The 22,769-nt window shown below is 48.2% G+C and overlaps 1 long non-coding RNA gene across 1 annotated transcript; it reads right to left on the bottom strand.

The window, feature by feature from the left end:
• Positions 1-232: 232 nt before the first annotated feature.
• LOC123567262 (uncharacterized) lies at positions 233-22,148 on the bottom strand. The gene is made up of 3 exons (XR_006690174.3): positions 22,014-22,148; positions 18,839-18,952; positions 233-364 (listed from the first exon to the last, which is right to left on the bottom strand). It is a non-coding gene; the product is annotated as an uncharacterized lncRNA (long non-coding RNA).
• Positions 22,149-22,769: the final 621 nt, after the last annotated feature.

The raw sequence follows: 22,769 nt of genomic DNA, 5'->3' as shown, positions 1-22,769 counted from the left end.
CCAATCAGTCACCAGGTCTCTTAAGTAGCTCTCAAATCCATCAGCAATGGAGTTACACCTTACACTAAAGTTAGGTTACAGGCCGGGCGCGGTGGCTCAAGCCTGTAATCCCAGCACTTTGGGAGGCCGAGACGGGCGGATCACGACGTCAGGAGTTCGAGACCATCCTGGCTAACACGGTGAAACCCCGTCTCTACTAAAAAATACAAAAAAAAACTAGCCGGGCGAGGTGGTGGGCGCCTGTAGTCCCAGCTACTCGGGAGGCTGAGGCAGGAGAATGGCGTAAAAACCCGGGAGGCGGAGCTTGCAATGAGCTGAGATCCGGCCACTGCACTCCAGCCTGGGTGACACAGCAAGACTCCGTCTAAAAAAAAAAAAAAAAAAAAAAAAAAAGTTAGGTTACAAGTCAGTACATAAGGCCAAAGTTACATAGTTAACATAACCTTTGAAAATCCCTAGCCCAGGCCGGGCGCGGTGGCTCAAGCCTGTAATCCCAGCACTTTGGGAGGCCGAGACGGGCGGATCATGAGGTCAGGAGATCGAGACCACCCTGGCTAACACAGTGAAACCCCGTCTCTACTAAAAATACAAAAACTTAGCCGGGCGAGGTGGCAGACGCCTGTAGTCCCAGCTACTCGGGAGGCTGAGGCAGGAGAATGGCGTAAACCCGGGAGGCGGAGCTTGCAGTGAGCTGAGATCCGGCCACTGCACTCCAGCCTGGGTGACAGAGCGAGACTCCGTCTCAAAAAAAAAAAAAAAAAAAAAAAAAGAAAATCCCTAGCCCAGGTGCTGTGACCCACGCCTATAATCCTGGCACTTTGGGAGGCCGAGGCGGGTGGATCACCTGAGGTCAGGAGTTCGAGACCAGCCTGGCCAACATGGTGAAACCACGTCTCTACCAAAAATACAAAATTAGCTGGGCATGGTGGCGTGCATCTGTAGTCCCAGCTATTCGGGAGGTTGAGGCAGGAGAATCACCTGAACCCAGGAGGCAGAGGTTGCAGTGAGCTAAGATCATGCCACTGCACTCCAGCCTGGGCGACAAGAGGGAAACACCGTCTCAAAAAATAATAATAATAACAAAATAGGTCGGCACAGTGGCTCACGCCTGTTATCCCAGCACTTTGGGAGGCCAAGGCGGGCAGGTCATCTGAGGTCAGGAGTTCGAGACCAGCCTGACCAACATGGAGAAACCCCGTCTCTACTAAAAATACAAAATTAGCCGGATGTGGTATCGCATGACTGTAATCCCAGCTATTCAGGAGGCTGAGGCAAGAGAATTGCTTGAACCCAGGAGGCAGAGGTTGTGGTGAGCCAGTAACACACCATTGCGCTCCAGCCTGGGCAACAAAAGCGAAACTCCGTCTCAAAAATAAATAAATAAATAAATAAATAAATAAATGTATGACAAAATTTGCCATTTTAACCTTTTTTTTTTTTCTTTTTTCTTTGAGACGGAGTCTTGCTCTGTCGCCCAGGCTGGAGTGCAGTGGCGCGATCTCAACTCACTGTAAGCTCCGCCTCCTGGGTTCACGCCATTCTCCTGCCTCAGTCTCCCGAGTAGCTGGGACTACAGGCGCCCACCACCATGCCCGGCTAATTTTTTGCATTTTTAGTAGAGACGGGGTTTCACAGTGTTAGCCAGGATGGTCTCGATCTCCTGACCTCATGATCCGCCCGCGTTGGCCTCCCAAAGTGCTGGGATTACAGGTATGAGCCACCGTGCCCAGCCGATTTTAACCATTTTTAAGTGTAAAACTCAGTGGCATTAATCATATTCACAGTATTGTACAACCATCACCACTATCTATTCCAAAACTTTTCCATCACCCCAAACAGAAGCTCTGTAACCATAAAGCAATAACTGGCATTCCCCCTCCCTTTAGCCCCTGACTCCTGATAGAGTGTCTTTATGAATTTGCCTATTCTGGGTGCCTCATATAAATTGCCTATAATATTTGTCATTTTGCATCTGGCTGATTTCACTTAGCATAATGTTTTCAAGGCTCATCCATGTTACAGCATGTATCAGAACTTCATTCCCTTTTATGGCTGAATCATATTCCATTGTATGTGTATACACACAATGTGTGTATACGCCACATTTTGCTTATCCATTCATCTGTTGATGGACATTTGGGTTGTTTTCATCTTTTGACTATTGTGAATAATGCACAATTATTTCATTTTGCCAATTTTTGAACTTTATAAGAATGGAATCAGAATAATTGGCCGGGCGCGGTGGCTCAAGCCTGTAATCCCAGCACTTTGGGAGGCCGAGGCGGGTGGATCACGAGGTCAGGAGATCGAGACTATCCTGGCTAACATGGTGAAACCCCGTCTCTACTAAAAATACAAAAAACTAGCCGGGCGTGGTGGCGGGCGCCTGTAGTCTCAGCTACTTGGGAGGCTGAGGCGGGAGAATGGCGTGAACCCGGGAGGCGGAGCTTGCAGTGAGCCGAGATCACGCCACTGCACTCCAGCCTGGGAGACACAGCGAGACTCCGTCTCAAAAAAAAAAAAAAAAAAAAAAAAACAAAAAAACAGAATAATTACAATATTTTGTGTGTGTGTGTCTGACTTTTTAAGTATGCATTCATGTTATTTTATATACCTGTAGTTCATTCATTTTCTTTTTTTTTTTTTTTTTTTTTTTTTTGAGACGGAGTTTTGCTCTTGTTGCCCAGGCTGGAGTGCAATGGCGCGATCTCAGCTCATCGCAACCTCTGCCTCCTGGGTTCAAGCAATTCTCCTGCCTCAGCCTCCCGAGTAGCTGGGATTACAGGCATGCGCCACCACACCCGGCTAATTTTGAATTTTTAGTAGACACAGAGTTTCTCCATGTTAGTCAGGGTGGTCTCGAACTCCCGACCTCAGGTGATCCACCCGCCTCGGCCTCCCAAAGTGCTGGGATTACAGGCATGAGCCACCGTGCCCGGCTTCATTTTCTTTTCTTTTTCTTTTTCCTTTTTTTTTTTTTTTTTTGAGACGGGGTTTCACTCTTGTTGCCCAGGCTGGAGTGCAGTGGCACAATCTTGGCTCAGCGCAATCTCAGCTTACCACAACCTCCATCTCCCGGGATTCTCCTGCTTCAGCCTCGCGTGTAGCTGGGATTACAGGCACCCACCCCTATGCCTGGCTAATTTTGTATTTTTAGTAGAGACAGGGTTTCTCCATGTTGGTCAGGCTGGTCTCAAACTCCCAACCTCAGGTGATCTGCCTGCCTCAGCCTCCCAAAGTGCTGGGATTACAGGCATGAGCCACCGTGCCTGGCCTCATTTTCATGTGGAATTCTATTTCAGAAATATGCCACAATTTATCCATTCTACTGTTGATAGATATGTGGATTGTTTCCAGTTTTAAGCCATTTCAAATATGCCATTATAAAAATGGTAGATATTGCATAAATTTCTGTCAGGTATACAGCTAGGAGTTGAATGGCTGGGTCAGAGTTTATTCGGCTTAACTAGAGAATGCCAAAGTGGTTGTACTAATTTTTCTTCCCACAGGCAGTGTATGAGAGTTCCAGTTGTTCTCACCCTCTCCAGTTCTTGAGGTTGTCAATGTGGTTGGCCATTCTGGTGAGTTTGTGGTGCAATGGTACCTCAGTATGGGTTTAACTTGCATTTCTGTATTTATAAATGAGGTTAAACACCTTGTGATATGTCAACCGATCATTTGGATATCTTCTGTGAGATGCCTGCTCAAGCCCCTTGCCTATCTTCTGAAAGTGTTATTGTCTTATTTGCTCATTTAAGATTGGTAACCACCTGGAGTTGATTTTGACATTTATTGGGAGGTAGAGGGTCATGATTCACATTATTCCATTTGGAGATTCAGTTATTCCAGCACCATGTGTTGAAAGACTGTTGTTACCCCTCTGCAGGCCATGTTTGTCATAAATCAAGTGTCCATATTTGCATGGGTCTATTTATGGACCTTCCGTTCTAATACCTGTTCCTTCTTGCGCAATACTGCACAGTTGATAGCTTTATATTAAAGTTTGATATTTATAGGCCAAGCATTCCCTCCCACTTTGTTCTTCAGGAATGTCTTGGCTATTGTTTAACGATTGGACACAAATTGTAGGAACAGTATATACAAATTCTTTTTTTTTTTTTTTTTTTTTTTTTTTTTTGAGACGGAGTCTCGCTCTGTTGCCCAAGCTGGAGTGCAGTGGCGCGATCCTGGCTCACTGCAAGCTCTGCCTCCTGGTTCACGCCATTCTCCTGCCTCAGCCTCCCGAGTAGCTGGGACTACAGGCGCCCACCACCGCGCCCGGCTCATTTTTTGTATTTTTAGTAGAGACGGGGTTTCACTGTGGTCTCGATCTCCTGACCTTGTGATCCGCCCGCCTCGGCCTCCCAAAGTGCTGGGATTACAGGCGTGAGCCACCGCGCCCGGCCACAAATTCTGTAAGTAAGTCTTAAAAGTGGAAAAGCCGCCCAGGTGCGGTGGCTGACTCCTGTAATCCCAGCACTTTGGGAGGCCAAGGTGGGTGGATCACCTGAGGGCAGGAGCTCGAGATCAGCCTGGCCAACATGGTGAAACCCTGTCTCTACTAAAAATACAAAAAAATTAGCTGGGCGTGGTGTCATGTGCCTGTAATCCCAGCTACTCTGGAGGCGGAGGCAGGAGAATCGGGTGCACCCAGGAGATGGAGGTAGCAGTGAGCCGAGATTACACCACTGCACTCCAGCCTGGGTGACAGAGTAAGACTGCGTCTCAAAAAAAAAAACAAAAATGGAAAAGCCATATTGTAATCCTTTTCTGAACAGTCATTCCAGTGACTTTCCAGCTTAGAAGTTGGCAGTGGTTGGCCGGGAGTGGTGGCTTATACCTGTAATCCCAGCACTTTGGGAGGCCAAGGCAGGAGGATCACCCGAGGTCAGGAGTTCAAGACCAGCCTCGGCAACGTGGTGAAACCCTGTCTCTACTAAAAATACAAAAATTAGCTGGGCATGGTGGCGCATGCCTGTAGTCCCAGCTACTCAGGAGGCTGAGGCAGAAGAATCGCTTGATCCCAGGACGGGGAGGTTGCCATGAGCTGAGATAATGCCACTGTACTCCAGTCTGGGCAACAGAGCGAGACTCTGTCAAAAACAAGCAGTTGGCAGTGCTGTCCAATACAGTAGCCACCAGCCACTTGTGACTACTGAGCACTTGAAATGTGACTGGTCTGAATTGCAGTACACTATAAGTGTAAAATACACAACGGATTTCTTCAATAAAGGATGCAAGATATCTCATTAATATTTTTCCTATTGTTTACATATTGACATGAAAACTCGAGGGTATATTGGATTAATGAACTCTCTCCCCCCCCCATATATATATATATATATATATTTTTTTTTAGACAGAGTCTCACTCTGTCACCCAGGCTGGATGAAGTGCAGTGGCATGATTTCGGCTTGCTGCAACCTCTGCCTCCTGGGTTCAAGCAATAGTGCCTCAGCCTCCTGAGTGGCTGGGACTACAGGCATGCACCACCACACCTAGCTAACTTAATTTTTGTGTTTTTAGTAGAGATGGGGTTTTGCATTGTTGATCAGGCTGGTCTCAAACTCCTCACCTTAAGTGATCTGCCCACCTCAGCCTCCCAAAGTGCTGGGATTACAGGTGTGAGCCACTGCGCCTGGCATATATTATTAAAATTAATTTCATCTGTCTCATTTTACTTTTTTAATGTTACTAAAAAAAATTTAAATTACTTATGTGGCGACCAGGCACAGTGGCTCATGCCTGTAATCCCAGCACTTTGGGAGGCCAAGGCAGGAGGATCACCTGAGGTCAGGAGTTCGAGACCAGCCTAGCCAACATGGTGAAACCCTATCTCTACTAAAAATACAAAAATTAGCCAGGCATGGTGGTGCATGCCTGTAGTCCCAGCCTCTCAGGAGGCTGAGGCAGGAGAATGGCATGAACTCGGGAGGCAGAAGTTGTAGGGAGCCGAGACTGTGCCACTGCACTCCAGCCTAGGTGACAGAGCGAGACTCCGTCTCAAAAAAAAAAAAATTACATATGTGGCTTACATTGGTGACTGAAATTATATTTCTGCTGGACAGTGTGGTGGGCTGAATAATGTCCCCAAAGATTTCCAGGTTATACTCCCTGGAAACCATGAATGTTATTTTACAAGGCAGAAGGAACTTTGCAGATACAGCCAAGGGTATGGATCTTGAGATGGGAGCTTATCCAGAATTATCTGCGCAGACCCTGAATGTCATCACAAAGTAGGCAGAATGAGATTTGACAACAGAGGAGAAGGAATTTGACTGTGGAAGCAGAGATCAAGGTGATCGATGTGGGTAGCCACCATAAACGGGAAGAAACAAGCAAAAAGAATCTTTCTCCCCCAGAGCCTCTGGAAGGAACCAGTCCTGCTGACACCTTGATTTTAGCCCCACTCTTAACTCATTTTGGACATTTGGCCTTCTGGAATTATAAGAGAATAAATGACTGTTGTTTTATGCTGCTAAATTTGTTTTTAAATTTTTTTATTTTTAATTTTTTTTGGAGATGGTATCTTATTTTGCCGCCTAGGCTGGAATGCAGTAGTGCGATTCGATCTTACTGCAGCCTTGAACTCATGGCTTCAAGAGACACTCTCACCTTAGCCAACCAAAGCACTGGGATTACAGGTGTGGTGCACAACTGTGCCCGGCCAAACTTCTTTAAATTTAAATATTATATACACCAGAGACTCAAAAAAATCTCAGGCTTTCACAGCATGATAAGTTATTAAGAATAACTAGACTACCACTACAAAGATGTCAAAAAAAAGTCACATCATCCTGATAGTGAAATCCAAAACCAGAGTGTAGTTGAGTTTAAGACATAATTCTACTGAAAAACAACGTGGGTGTATATGCAGCAAAGAATATCCAGAACTCATGCCTCAATGATAAGGCAAGTCAATCAAAAGATGGGCGAAAGATTTGAATAGACATTTCATCTAAGAAGATATACAGATTGCTAATAAGCAATGAAAAAATGCTCAACATCTTTAGTGATTAGAGACACGCAAATTAGAACCACAAGAAGGTACCATTTCACATCCACTAAAATGGCTGTAATGAAAAAAAGCAACCAGGTACGCATGCCTATAATCCCAGCTCTTGGGAGGCCTAGGCAGGAGGATGACTTGAGGCCAGTTTACAAGACTCTGTCTTTACAAAAAATAAAAATAAATTAGAGTGGTGTGGTGGCACTTGCCTATAGTCTCAGCTACTCAGGAGACTGAACTGAGGGGATCTCTTGAGCCCAGGAGTTTGAAGGTACAGTGAATCATGATCACACCACTGCACTCCAGCCTGAACAACAGAATGACACCCTATCTCCAAAAAAAAAAAAAAAAAAAAAAAAAAAAGGCCTCGTGCAGTGGCTCATGCCTGTAATTCCAGCACTTTGGGAGGCGAGGCAGGCAGATCACGAGGCCAGGAGTTCAAGACCGGCCTGAACAACATGGTGAAACCCCATCTCTACTAAAAATACAAAAATTAGCCAGGCATGGTGGCACACACCTGTAATCCCAGCTACTCAGGAGGCTGAGGCAAGAGAATCGCTTGAACCCGGGAGGCGGAGCTTGCAGTGAGCTGAGATGGCACCACTGAGCTCCAGCCTGGGCGACAGAGCGAGACTCCATCTCAAAAACAAAAAACAAAAAAACCCCAAAACATTAGCCAGGTGTGGTGCCATGCGCCTGTGGTCCCAGCTACTCTGGAGGCTGAGGTGGGAGGATCACTTGAACCTGGGAGATCAAGGCTGCAGTCAGCCATGACTGCACCAGCCTGGGTCACAGAGTGAGACCATGTCTTTAAAAAAAAAAAAAAAAAAAAAAGCATACAGTTCAATTGGAAAAAAAAAATCTAGTCTGCAACCACTGCCTTTTAAATGAAACATTTGGCCCATTTACACTTAATACAAATCTTGATTTTTAAAAATTTGAATCTGTTTTGGTTGGTCCCACCTGTTCTATGTTTTGTTTTTTTGTTTTTTTTGTTTTTTTTGTTTTTTGTTTTGTTTTTTTTTTGAGGCGGAGTCTTCACTCTGTCGCCCAGGCTGGAGTGCAGTGGCACCATCTCAGCTCACTGCAAGCTCCGCCTCCCGGGTTCGCGCCATTCTCCTGCCTCAGCCTCCGGAGTAGCTGGGACTACAGGCGCCCGCCACTGCGCCCGGCTAATTTTTTGTATTTTAGTAGAGACGGGGTTTCACCGTGTTAGCCAGGATGGTCTCGATCTACTGACCTCGTGATCCGCCCGCCTCGGCCTCCCAAAGTGCAGGGATTACAGGCGTGAGCCACCGCGCCCGGCCTGTTTTTTTGTTTTCATAAAGATGGTGTCTTCCTCTGTCACCCAGGCACTAATGCAGTGGTGCAGTTATAGCTCATTTTGCTTAGCTTATTTAAGGCTAGTAACCACCTGGAGTTGATTTTACAACCTCAAATTGCTGGGCTCAAGTGATCCTCCTGCCTCAGGCTCCCAAGTAACTGGAACTATAGGCACACGCCACCACACCTGGCTAATTTTGTAGAGACAGAGGTCTTACTGTATTGCCCAGGCTGGTGTCAAACTCCTGGCTTCAAGCAATTCTCCCTCTTCAGCCTCCCAAAGTGCTGAGACTATAGGCGTGAGCCACAGTGCCCGGACCTATGCATTTCATGTAAATGAAGTCATTCCATATGTGGTTATTTTGTCTTCTTTCACTTAATATAATATTTTCAAGGTTCATTCATGTTGAGCATGCATCAGTACTTCGTTCCTTTTTTTTTTTTTTTTTTTTTGAGATAGAGTTTCACTCTTATTGCCCAGGCTGGAGTGCAATGGCACGATCTTGGCTCACTGCAACCTCCGCCTCCCAGGTTCCAGTGATTCTCCTGCCTCAGCCTCCCGAGTAGGTGGGATTACAGGCATGCACTACCACACCCGGCAAATTTTTTGGTTTTTGTTAGTAGAGATGGGGTTTCTCCATGTTGGTCAGGCTGGTCTCAAACTCCCGACTTCAGGTGATCCACCCACCTCAGCCTCCCAAAGTGCTGGGATTACAGGCGTGAGCCACCGTGACCAGCCTCATTCCTTTTTTAAAGTTTTTTTTTGGCTGGGCATGGTGGCTCACGCCTGTAATGCCAACACTTTGGGAGGCTGAGGTGGGCAGATCATGAGGTCAGTAGTTCAAGACCAGCCTGGCCAGTATGGTGAAACCCCATCTCTACTAAAAATACAAAAATTAGCTGGGTGTGATGGTGTGCACCTGTAGTCCCAGCTACTCGGGAGGCTGAGGCAGAAGAATCATTTGAACCTGGGAGGCGGAGATTGCAGTAAGCCGGATCATGCCACTGCACTCTAGCCTCTAGCCTGGGTGACAGAGCGAGACTCTATCTTTAAAAAAAAAAAAAAAAAAAAAAAAAAAAAAAGTTTTTTTTGGCCAGGTGCAGTGGCTCAGGTCTGTAATTCCTGCACTTTGGTAGGCTGAGGCGGGCGGATCACCTGAGGTTAGGAGTTCGAGACCACCCTGACCAACACAGAGAAACCCCGTTTCTACTAAAAATACAGAAGTAGCCAGGCATGGTGGCACGTGCCTATAATCCCAGCTACTTGGGAGGCTTAGGCAGGAGAATCGCTTGAACCCAGGAGGCGGAGGTTGCAGTGAGCCGAGATCCCACCACTGCACTCCAGCCTGGGTGATTGATAGAGCGAGACTCCATTTCAAAAGAAAAGAAAAATTGTTTGTAGCTGGGCTTGGTGGCTCATACCTGTCATCCCAGCACTGGGAGGCCAAGCTGGAAGGATTGCTTGAATCCAGGAGCTTGAGACATGGATTCAGGAGTTCAACTGGGCAACATGGTGAGGCCCCATCACTGCCAAAAAACGATTTAAAAATTAACCAGGCATGGTAAGGCTGGGCGCGGTGGTTTACGCCTGTAATCCCTGCACTTTGGGAGGCCGAGGCAGGTTCTTCATGAGGTCAGGAGTTCAAGACTGGCCTGGCCAGCATGGTGAAACCTTGTCTCTACTATAAAAAAAATAAAGTACAAAAATTAGCCGGGCATGGTGGTGCGTGCCTGTAATACCAGCTACCAGGAACCTGAGGTCGGAAAATTGCTTGATCCTGGAGGCAGGGGTTGCAGTGAGCTGAGATTGTGCTACTGCACTCCAGCCTGGGCAAGAGAGTGAGACTCTGTCTTAAAAAAAAAAAAAACAAAACATTAGCCAGGCATGGTGGTGTGCACCTGTGGTCCCAGCTACTCAGGAGGCTGAGGCTGGAGGATCGCTTGAGCCCAGGAGGCAGAGTTTTCGGTGAGCTGAGATTATACCACTGCACTCCAACCTGGGCAACAGAGCAAGACCCTGTCTCAAAAAAAAAAAAAAAAAGAAAGAAAAAAGAAATATTGTTAATAGAAATATTTTGATATGAAAGCAGAAAGTGATAAAAGAAAAGAAAAATACTTTGAGGCCTGGGATAAATATTGTCTTCCTTTAAAGAGAACTTTTTATTATGTTGCCAGGCTCTTTAGGGCAGTAGCACTTCAAAATCACCTTAAGTCAAGCTCATGGCTTGAGATTTTCTGGGTCAGTTTGTACCCAGCAAGCATCCCTTAAGCATCACACCCAAGGCAGAGCGATGTTTACCAGAATCCCTATTCTTCACAGGACTCTGAACTCTGAATTTTTCACCCTAGCCTGCAAGGCTGCCAGAATTGCAGCTCAGCCTCTTCCAGAACAAAACCCCAAGGTTATTCAGCCTTCAGCGGAGGCTTCACTCCTCGACTTTTCCATCCTCTTCAGTATTTCAGCATCTCAATTCAGTAATTCTTCAAATCTTGTTAATTATCTGATGTTTTTTGTTCGTTTGTTTTGTTTTTTGAAACAGAGACTTGCTCTGTCACCCACGCTGGAGTGCAGTGGTGTGATCTCGGCTCACTGCAACCTCCACCTCTTGGGTTCAAGCGATGCTCCTGCCTCAGCCTCCTGAGTAGCTGGAATTACAAGCGCCCACCACGACACCCGGCTAATTTTTTGCATTTTTGGTAGAGACCAGATCTCATCATGTTGGTCAGGCTGGTCTCAAGCTCCTGGCTCTCGCCTCAGCTTACCAAAGTGCTGGAATTACAGGCATGAGTCGCTATCGCTGGCCAAACTAGCAGAGTTTTGTTTTTGTTTTTGTTTTTAAGTTACACATACATTTACCATATAAGCCAGCAGTTCTACAGTTTAGTATTTATCCAAGATAAATGGAAACATAGCTGGGTATGGTGCCACACACTTATTGTCCCAGCTACTCAGGAGGCTGAGGCAGGAGGATTACTTGAGGCCGGGAGGTTCAGATTGCATTATACCATGATCATACCTGTGAATAGCCACTGACTGTAGCCTGAGCAACATAGCGAGACCACATCTCTAAAAATAAGAAAAACAAATTTAGGACCGGCACAGTGGCTCACACCTGTAATCCCAGCAATTTGGGAGGCTGAGGCGGGAGGATTGCTTGAGTCCAGGAATTCAAGATCAGCCTGGGCAACATGGCAAAAATCCCATCTCTACAAAACATTAAAAAATTAGCCATGTGTCTGGGTGCAGTACCTCACACTTGTAATTGCAGCACTTTGGGAGGCTGTGGGTGGATCACCTGAGGTAAGGAGTTTGAGACCAGGCTGGCCAACATGGTGAAACCCATCTCTACTAAAAATACAAAAATTAGCTGGGTGTGGTGGTGGGCACCTGCAGTCCTAGCTACTGGGAAGGCTGAGGCAGGAGAATCATGTGAACCCAGGAGGCAGAGGTTGCAGTGAGCCGAGATCGCACCACTGCGCTCCACCCTTGGCAACAGAGCAAGACTCCATTAAAAAAAAAAAATTAGCCAGGTGTGGTAGCATGTGCCTGTGGTCTCAGCTACTTGGGAGGCTGAGGTGGGAGGATCGCTTGAACCTGGGAGATCAAGGCTGCAGTGAGCCATGATTGCACCAGCCTGGATCACAGAGTGAGACCGTGTCTTTAAAAAAGAAAAAACATATAGTTAGATTGAAAAAAAAAATCTAGTCTGCAACCACTGCCTTTTAAATGAAACATTTTGTCCATTTACACTTAATACAAATCCTGATTTTTAAAAATTTAAATCTGTTGGTTTTGGTTGGTCCCACCTGTTCTATGTTTGTTTTTTGTTTTTTTTTTATAAAGATAGGGTCTTCCTCTGTCACCCAGGCAGGAATGCAGTTATAGCTCATTTTGCCTAGCTCATTTAAGACTAGTAACCACCTGGAGTTGATTTTGCAATCTCAGATTGCTGGGCTCAAGTGATCCTCCTGCCTCAGGCTCCCGAGTCACTGGAACTACAGGCACACACCACCACACCTGGCTAATTTTTTAAAAATTTTTTCACAGAGACAGAGGTCTTGCTGTATTGCCCAGGCTGGTGTCAAACTCCTGGCTTCAAGCAATTCTTCCATTTCAGCCTCCCAAAGTGCCAGCAACCATGCCCAACCCTGTATGTTTTATGTAAATGGAATTATTCCATATGTGGTCTTTTTTTGTTTGGCTTCTTTCACTCAGCATAATGTTTTCAAGGTTCATTCATGTTAAGCATGCATCAGTACTTCATTGCTATTTTTAAAAGTTTTTTTTTTTTTTTTTGTAGAGACAGGGTCTTGCTATGTTGCCCAGGCTGTTCTCAAACTCCTGGGCTCAAGTGATCCACCCACCTCATCTTCCCAAGTTGCTGGGATTATATGCATGAGCTACTGCACATGGAGAGTATGTCTCTGTTATCTATTGAACCTAATGTTCTTTTTTTGAGTCTGAGTCTCTTGCTCTGTCACCCAGCCTCAGCCTCCCGAGTAGCGGGAACTACAGGCACATGCCACCACGCTCAGCTAATTTTTGTATTTTTATTTCTATTTTTATGTATTTATTTATTCATTGAGAGAGTCTCGCTCTGTTGCCCAGGCTGGAGTGCAGTGGCACGATCTTGGCTCACTGCAACCTCCACCTCCTGGGTTCAAGCAATTCTCCTATCTCAGCCTCCCGAGAAGTTGGGACTACAGACACCCACCGCCACACCCAGCTAATTTTTTATTTTTAGTAAAGACAGTGTTTCACCATATTGCTTGGGCTGGTCTCGAACTCCTGACCTCAGGTGATCAGCCTACCTCGGCCTCCCAAAGTGCTGGGATTTCAGGTGTGAGCCACCATGCCTGGCCTATTTTTATTTTTTATTTATTTACTTATTTATTTTTGAGATGGAGTCTTGCTCTGTCACCCAGGCTGGAGTGCAGTGGTACGATCTTGACTCGCTGCAATCTCTGCCTCCTGGGTTCAAGCGATTCTCCTGCCTCGGCCTCCTGAGTAGCTGGGATTACAGGTGCCCACCACCATGACTGGCTAATTTGTGTATTTTTAGTAGAGACGAGGTTTCACCCTGTTAGCTAGACTGGTCTTGAACTCCTGACCTCAGGTGATCCGCCCACCTGAGCCTCCCAAAGAGATGGGATTACAGGTGTGGGCCACTGTGCCTGGCCAAAAACTTTAAAAGCTTGAAAAACTCATTTTAAAAGCATGTGGTGGCCGGTCTCGAACCTGGAATTTGAGACCAGCCTGGCCAACATGGGGCCAACATGGCAAAACCCCACCTCTACTAAAAATACAAAAGTTAGCTGGGCATGGTGGTAGGCGCCTGTAATACCAGCTACTTGGGAGGCTGAGGCAGGAGAAACGCTTGAACTCCAGAGGCGGAGGTTTCAGTGAGCCAAGATCATGCGCCTGAACTCCATCCTGGGCAACAGAGTGAGACTCCGTCTCAAAAAATATATAAGTAAGTAAGTAAGTAAATAAGTAAATAAATAAATAAAAGTTTTCATTGGTAGGAGGACTTGCCTGAATTATCTAGCATACATATGCAGAATTGGTGGTCCCATTGACCCTCAAGTGAGGCATCCAATAGGCAGCAAATATTTGCAGGGAAGGTGGGGTCCTCACTGTATTACGGAAGAAATCATGATTGCTCTAAGTCAATCATGGTAACCCTCTTCCTCTTCGCCTATCTGGGGTGGGCATTTGACCCAGGTTTGACCGAAAAGACACAAGAGGAAGACTCCAGGGAACTTAGTGGATGAAGTTTTGTGCCCAGGCAGGAGTGCAGTGGCACAATCTTGGCTCACTGCAAGCTCCGCCTCTCGCGTTCACACCATTCTCCTGCCTCAGCCTCCCGAGTAGTAGCTGGGACTACAGGCGACCGCCACCACGCCCCGCTAATTTTCTTTCGTATTTTTAGTAGAGACGGGGTTTCACCATGTTAGCCAGGATAGTCTTGATCTCCTGACCTCGTGATCCGCCTGCCTCGGCCTCCCAAAGTGCTGGGATTACAGGCGTGAGCCACCGCGCCCGGCCTTGTAATTATTAATATGTATTGAACGATGGTCTTTGTCTTGGGGCTATTTGCTCCACGAGAGCAGAGACTCTGACAGGCATCCCAGAGCCTAGCCCAATGACAGGCACAGGAGCCAGTACATAAATAGCAAAAAAAAAAAAACAAAAACAAAAACAAACAAACGAAGGATCTAGAGCACAGGTGGAGGGAGAAACGGGATAAATCTGTGGAAGGTGTGAATTGAAATACGTGCAAGGCCGGGCGCGGTGGCTCACGCCTGTAATCCCAGCACTTTGGGAGGCCGAGGCGGGCGGATCACAAGGTCAGGAGATCGAGACCACGGTGAAACCCCGTCTCTACTAAAAATACAAAAAATTAGCCGGGCGCGGTTGTGGGCGCCTGTAGTCCCAGCTACTCGGGAGGCTGAGGCAGGAGAATGGCGTGAACCCGGGAGGCGGAGCTTGCAGTGAGCCGAGATCGCGCCACTGCACTCCAGCCTGGGCTGGGCGACAGAGCGAGACTCCGTCTCAAAAAAAAAAAAAAAAAAAAAAAGAAATACGTGCAGTTGGGCTTCTACTATCGCATGAAAACTTTAAAGCTTAATTAATCATTAAAGAAGGGTTGGAATGACCATTGTGGGAACGGGGTGTGAGTGTTTATCTGGTACAGTAAGAGCTGCCAAGTAGTGTTAAAGCCCAGCTGGGATTAGAAACCATACGTGTGCATTGGCAGAAACCAGCAGAATTAGAAGATTTTCTCCAGCAGCGTTCAGCCCTCTGGGTGTGGGAGAGAAGCTGGGTAATTAGGTCAGCCCCAAGATGGGGGCTTGGTGGGCAGGCTGCTGCTTTTTGTTCCTTTCTCAGATGAAGTAAATGAAAATAGAATGGGGCCGGGCGCGGTGGCTCAAGCCTGTAATCACAGCACTTTGGGAGGCCAAGACGGGCAGATCACGAGTTCAGGAGATCGAGACCACCCTGGCTAACACAGTGAAACCCCGTCTCTACTAAAAAATACAAAAAAAATAGCCAGGCGAGGTGGCGGGCGCCTGTAGTCCCAGCTACTCGGGAGGCTGAGGCAGGAGAATGGCGTAAACCCGGGAGGCAGAGCTTGCAGTGAGCTGAGATCCAGCCACTGCACTCCAGCCTGGGCGACAGCGCGAGACTCCGTCTCAAAAAAAAAAAAAAAGAAAAAGAAAATAGAATGGAATTGTGGAATTGTGTTTTCCTTGTCCCCAGAATGAAACCTTGCAGAACTCAAAGGCTTGCCCTTTGGCCCCAGACTGGAGCCAAAAAGGTGAAGCATTTACCCCAAACGTCTTCCCCTATGGCCCACTTGCCTAGTGAGGCCCATGGAAAGATTTGTAGGGATCTGTGAATTTCCTAAAGTATGCAAAATGCTGTGTGTCTGTGTGTGTGTGCATTTTTCTGGGGAGAGTATCTGTAGCTTCCATCAAATTCTTGAAAGGGTGACCCAGAAAGACAAGAGCCCCTGACTCGGGTCAGCTCGTAGCCCAGGCCCTGGATTCACTGCTGCGGATCAAGCACTGACTGATGGGCAGTTACCTTCCTGCCTATTGACAAGGGGCAGCGTGGCACAGAGTTAGATGCGCAGGGGCTGGACTGTACCACCTCAGGGAAGCTACTTAGCTCCTCAGTTTTCTCTTCTGTAAAATGGGAATGATAATCCCAGTTCCTTATTTCAGAAGGCTGTGAAGATTAAGTGAGATAATACGTGCAAATGCTTAGGCCATGCTGGGTACTTAGTAATGGCTGGGTACTTACTAATAGGGCACACATTCAAGAACAAAGACTTTGAATCGGGAGGCAGCATCTGGGGGAGCACAGTTACAGATAATTTTTGTGCAAAGCACAACATCTGATCATTCTCTCCCCTCTGATACTGTGTGGTCCTGTGCAGGTTCCTTAATCACTGCCTCAGTTTCCTCATCTGTAAAATGGAGATGATAACAGTAACTGCCTCCTGGTTTGCAGGGACTCTCTGAGGCCGGTGCTCACTAAGTGCAGGTTATTACTGCGATTTTTACTGCCCAGGACCCAAATTCAGGCTCCTCATCTTGATAAGAAAGGCTCTTCCCACCAGGCCTTGCCCCGCACTGAAGCCTTCACAACCCAGCAGGCATCTTCACACGGTCTCCAGTGTCCAGTGGCTCTACGGGCCGAAGCACCGAGCACAGAAGAGAGTGAGTGACCAGAGGGAGGCCTGCAACACCCGTGCCCTTCCTCAGAGTATTCCCTTCCAAGAGCGCCCTCGCCCTTCTCTTCCCAATTTCCATCTATAGATATCCCGCTTTTAGTTCAAAGCGGAACTCCAGAAACCACACTGTCCATAATGCTTTCCTAATTCCTCTCATCAGAACCCCCTGTTCTCGGCCGGGCGCGGTGGCTCAAGCCTGTAATCCCAGCACTTTGGGAGGCCGAGACGGGCGGATCACGAGGTCAGGAGATCGAGACCATCCTGGCTAACACGGTGAAACCCTGTCTCTACTAAAAATACAAAAAACTAGCCGGGCGAGGTGGCGGGCGCCTGTAGTCCCAGCTACTCGGGAGGCTGAGGCAGAGAATGGCGTAAACCCGGGAGGCGGAGCTTGCAGTGAGCTGAGATCTGGCCACTGCACTCCAGCTCGGGCGACAGAGCCAGACTCCGTCTCAAAAAAACAAAAACAAAACAAAACAAAAGAACCCCCTGTTCTGAGCCATTCATGTGGCATATGCAGTTAGCAGGAACAACACGCCTCAGTTCCCTAACTGCCCTGCAGCCTCTGGGGACAGGCCTGGCCCTGTCCTGTTCTTTTTACCGCATCTGTCACCATCTTTGCACAGAGAATGCCTTTGGTAGAGAGCTCCTGAACAAAGGAAATGAAATACTCAATGATTCTACTATTCCAAGGCAGTCACACGTCTAAGGTAAGGGAGAAAGAATCCCCAAATGACTGATCTGCTGTGTAGACTAAGAAACGGATTATACAAATGGACAATGGCCAGACCATATATAAAAATACAACTCTCGGCCGGGCACGGTGGCTCACGCCTGTAATCCCAGCAATTTGGGAGGCTGAGGTGGGCGGATCACCTGAGGTCAGGAGTTCGAGACCAGCCTCACCAACATGAAGAAACCCTGTCTCTACTAAAAATACAAAATTAGCCAGGCATGGTGGTGGGCGCCTATAATCTCAGCTATTCAGGAGGCTGAGGCAGGAGAATCGCTTGAACCTGGGAGGCGGAGGTTGCAGTGAGCCGAGATCGCACCACTGCACTCCAGCCTGGGCAACAAGAGCAAAACTCCATCTCAAGAAGAAAAAAAAAATACAACTCTCACCCACAGTCTGCAGTCACTTGCCAGGGAAACTAACATTATCTGCAACAATTAACCTGGGAGGTCTTCCTGCTCAAAGTCAGGCTTGCAAGAAGCCAGATTGCTATCTCTGGCGACAATCCAGGAAGTTAAACAATAACCAATAATGTCTGTAACTGTCAGCCCCAAATGGCCAGAACTTGATTAGTAACCGACAGTTTCCTTCATTTTGTTCTCACTTGCAATTTAGGACCAACCAGGGAAAGCAATTTAGGACCAACCAGGGAAAGCACCCCTAACCAAGCACACAGGATACCCTGCTTCTAGTTAGCCCACGCACAGGCAGCTTCCCCACACCAACAGCCTCCAATCAGGGCACACCTGAAGCCTTCCCTTTCCTCAGCTATAAAGCTGTCCTACTCCTCTGCCTGCCTTCGAAGCTCCGTCAAAATGCAAGTGCAGATGGCTGACGCCCTTGCTCTGTCGCCCAGGCTGGCGTGCAGTGGCACAATCTTGGCTCACTGCAAGCTCCGCCTCCCGGGTTCATGCCATTCCCCTGCCTCAGGCTCCCCAGTAGCTGGGACGATAGGTGCCCACCACCACACCTAGCTAATATTTTTGTATTTTAAGTAGAGATGGGGTTTCACCATGTTAGCCAGTATGGTCTCAATTTCCTGACCTCGTGATCCACCCGCCTCCACCTCCCAAAGTGCTGGGATTACAGGTGTGAGCCGCTGTGCCCGGCCAGCTTTGCTTTTTTAAAGTTGGTTTTCCTTTATTTCCACAAGACCCGGGAATGCAAGGGCAGGGAGCAGAGGCTGGACCGTCCTCTGTCAGTTCCCTCGTTCCCCTGGAGTGGAGCTCTGAGCCCTGGGATCACAGAGTTGGCTTTTATACTGGAAATACTGATCAGACCTTTGGACTCAGCTGAGCTAAGGCTGGAGAAGCCAATTGACTCAGATGAAATACCCCAGGTATAAAATCACAAAAGAGTTTTTGTTAGATACTGGTTGGGAGGGCGTGGCTCTAGAGATCTGGGAAAAGAGCAGGCCGGCAGGCAATAGAGACATGAGGGAAAGGCAGGAACTTTGCCTAGAATGGGAGCCAGGGGTTGCCAGGACCCGCCTTGGTGGGACAGAGAATTGAGTCAAGATTCTTATCTCACCTCCACTATGATCCTTTTTTCATTCCACAGATATTCACTGAGTGCATAGCGTGTGCGCCAGGCCCTGTTCTGGGAGATGACAGTCAAGGCCACTGACTTCGTGGAGCTCGCCCCCTAATGGTGAAGACAAACAGTGAATGACTAAGGAAAAAAAAAAAAGGTAATTTCAGAAGTGGCAAGTGCCCTGAGCAAAATAAACTAAGATGGTGCAACAGAGAGAAAGGGTGCTGGGGATGGGTGAGGACACACGCCCCTTTCTAATGCTGCTTCTTGGAGGAAGGTAACTGTGCTGACACCCTAGTAGCCAGGAGCCAGCAGTGCAACTAGAGAGCAAGAGCTTTTCCAGGCAGGGGGAACAGCTTCAGCAAAGACCCTGAGGTGGCCCGGGATTGACATGTCCAATAAACAACGGAGAGGCCAGTGTGGCCGGAGTAGCAGTAATAGCACTGGGATGAGGCCAGGGAGGAGGCTCAGGCCTGGTCAGGCGTGAAGGGCCTTCTTGGCCATGTCAAGAGTTTAGATTTCATTTTATTCAACAAGGAACTGAATGGCTAGCCTGCCTCAGCCGTTTTCCAGGGCCTTAGAAGAGCTGCTTTGCCAGGCTCCTGTCGGGATTGCAGCAGAGGGCAGCCGTGGGTGTTGGGAGACGGCCTTGAGAGGATGGAGTATAGATCAGCCTCACTGACGTAAGCCACAACCGAACCCCTTGCTGAGTAGGGCAGATGGGCCACATGGTGTGTGGAAACCCTGAAACTCTATCCTAAATGTTTTTTGTGTATACCTATCTTAGGAAGAGAACCAGAGCTTTTTTTTTTTTTTTTTTTTTTTTTTGAGATGGAGTCTCACTCTGTCACCTAGGCAGGAGTGCAGTGGCGCAATCTCGGCTCACTACAACCTCCTCCTCCCAGGTTCAAGTGATTCTCCTCTCAAGTAGCTGGGACTACAGGTGGCGTGCCACAACACCTGGCTAATTTTTGTATTTTTAATAGAGATGAGATTTCACCACGTTGGCCAGGCTGGTCTCAAACTTCTGACCTCAGGTGATCCACCCGCCTCCTCTTCCCAAAGTGTTGGGATTACAGGCATTAGCCACCACGCCCCGCCTTTTTTTTCAGATTCTAACTCTTAAGCACTAAGAACCCAGAGCTTTTATCAGCCTCTCAGGAGAGTCTCTGTGACCAAAAATGATAGAAAAAGGAGAATATTGATACATGTGCTTCCATATGCTTGGGGTATTTTAATAAGGATGTATAGATATGGCCTTGGAGGAGGAGAGAGGGAGGCTGGAAGAAGGAGACGTGTCCTGGATCCTGTGTGTGCTTTACCTGTTTTTAAACTATGGCGTAAAGGACTAACACCGTGGACAAGGATGGCGTGGGGGGAAAGGTGCTGAAGTCTCGGCACGGCAGGAACCTCCTGGGAGGCCCTTCCCACTCTTAACTCAGCCTTCTTGGCAGGGTGGGGCAGTGACAAACCCACAGTCAGATCCTAACCCAGGTGGCCCCACCTCATGCCTAACCTGTGCTCACAAGCCTCAACTCTGAGGAGCTGATCCCGGAGAGGCAGGGCACAGGAGGGCGGCACCTCCCTTGAGCCCGAGGAGGCTGCAGCTGCCCTGCAGGTGTGGGCTGCACTGCTCTGCAAGAGCCTCCCTGGAGAGGGATGCCCTTTGTCCGGGCCACTGAAGCCACTGTCGTCCTCTGCGCAAGCCCCAGGCTCTTCTGAGCCCTGCACCTTCACGGAAAGAGGCACCTGGCCGGCCCCAACAGGATCGCTTTGCTCGGACCTGAGTTCTTATGAAGGGCTCAGTCCCAATGTCTTGGTTGGTCATTTTGCTTTCAGTCAAAGTTCACCTCACTCTGCCTGGTATCTGTGCCCAGCCCCACTCAGGAGATGGAGGCTGAGATAGAAATGTCCTCTCTAGCCGGGCACAGTGGCTCAAGCCTCTAATCCCAGCACTTTGGGAGGCCGAGGTGGGCGGATCATGAGGTCAAGAGATCGAGACCATCCTGGCCAACGTGGTGAAACCCCGTCTGTCCTAAAAATACAAAAATTAGCTGGGCGTGGTGGCGCGTGACTATAATCCCAGCTACTCAGGAGGCTGAGGCAGGAGAATCGCTTGAACCAGGGAGTTGGAGGTTGCAGCGAGCTGAGATCGCGCCACTGCACTCCAGCCTGGCAACAGAGTGAGACTCTGTCTCAAAAAAAAAGAAAAGAAAAAAATCCTCTCTACCTCTCTCCAGAATCTTGGCTGGAATTGACTTTGCCTCTCCACAAATAGGCTCTGGCCTGGCCTTCAGGACCCACCTGTTTTCAGCAATCAGCCAGGCCCTCCTGGTGTTCAGATCCCCAGTAATCTGGGGCCACGAGCCGGGGAACAGAGTTGGCTGGTGGTGACAGGTCCCTGGCAGGACGCAAAGTAGCTGAGGGCCTCCTGGGCCAGCACTTGGGTAAACCAAAGCGCCACCCTCCTCTGCTTGAGAACAATTAGGACTGCTGCACAGCTTCCTCCTGAGGCCTTCGAAATGTCCTCCTCTGACAGATAAGAGCACAGTCACCCATACTTATGTTGACAAACAGTATTTTAATGCCAAATCTTCTAACTTGATTTTCTTTTCTTTTTGAGACCGAGTCTCACTCTGTTACCCAGGCTGGAGTGCAGTGGTGCAAACTCGGCTCACTGCAACCTCCGCCTCCCAGGTTCAAGCGATTCTCCTGCCTCAGCCTCCCAAGTAGCTGGGATTACAGGCACCCACCACCATACCTGGCTAATTTTTGTATTTTCAGTAGAGACGGCCTTTCACAATGTTGGTCAGGCTGATGTCGACCTCAAGCGATCTGCCCGCCTTGGCCTCCCAAATTGCTGGGATTACAGGCGTGAGCCACCACACCCAGGCTCAAATCTTCTAACTCTAAGTTAAATAGTAATACAAATAGCCAATATGTGTGGGGGACCTATGGGGGCCAGGCACTGTTTAGTTACGGGCTTTATGTGTATCTTTTCATTTAAACTCCACAGAACCCTGCAGCTTGGCATGATCCACGGCCCCCGCCACACAGCCAGTTGGCCAGGGAGCCGGGGCAGCCTGTAAACACTCTGCCTGGAGCTGCTCATAAACAAAAACAGAGTGATCCACAAAAGGGTCCCACAGTCTGGCACGGAATGGAATCCCACCTTCGGTCCAGCAACTGGAGAACAAAAGTCCACATCCTGATGACTGGTTCTGCACCTGGGGCTTAGAGCACGTAGCAAGGGGCTGAGAAGCAGCCACCACATAATCAGTGACTGAAATTTCATCACACAGTCCTCTGTGCCAGGCCCTGTGGGGAAACCAAGACATGTAAGGCAAGCCCTGCTCTTAGGAATTTCTAATCTCAGTACTGAAAAGTTAATAACATAAAGACGCAGCCTGTCTGTGGTCACACCATGGCATGAGCCATGTGGATTCCAAGTGCTGAATGAAGCTGGAATGGCAGAGGTCACATTGGGCCAGTATGTGCTTCTTGGAAGAGGTGGCATTTCAGTCACTTGAAGAATGAGCAGGAGATGAGGGATGGGAAGGGTCAGGCATTCCTGGGATGCCATGAGCAAAGTGTCACAGTTTTGCATTGATCACTGTCATCCATGTAAGAGCAAGAACAGCTCAGGCAGGTGGTGGCCACAGAACGGAGGTGGACACATAAATATGTGGAGAGGGAAGGAAGCCTTTGGGTTAAAAGACCAAGACTTGACACCTGTGAGGACATGGAATCTAACTCTGTGTTTGTCTCTAAACCCAAGGCAAGTGACACTTCTGAGGCACAGCTTCTTCACCTGTAAAATGAAGGGACCGGGCAAGACGGTCTCTAAAGTTCCTATGGCCAGGTGCAGTGGCTCACGCCTATCTTCGCAATACTTTGGGAGGCCGATGCAGAAGGATCACTGGAGCTC

This window comes from Macaca fascicularis, chromosome 1, assembly GCF_037993035.2.
Source record: "Macaca fascicularis isolate 582-1 chromosome 1, T2T-MFA8v1.1".
Lineage (NCBI taxonomy): Eukaryota > Metazoa > Chordata > Mammalia > Primates > Cercopithecidae > Macaca > Macaca fascicularis.
Note: the sequence above shows the minus strand (reverse complement) of the source record. Positions and strands in the feature narration are given on the sequence as shown.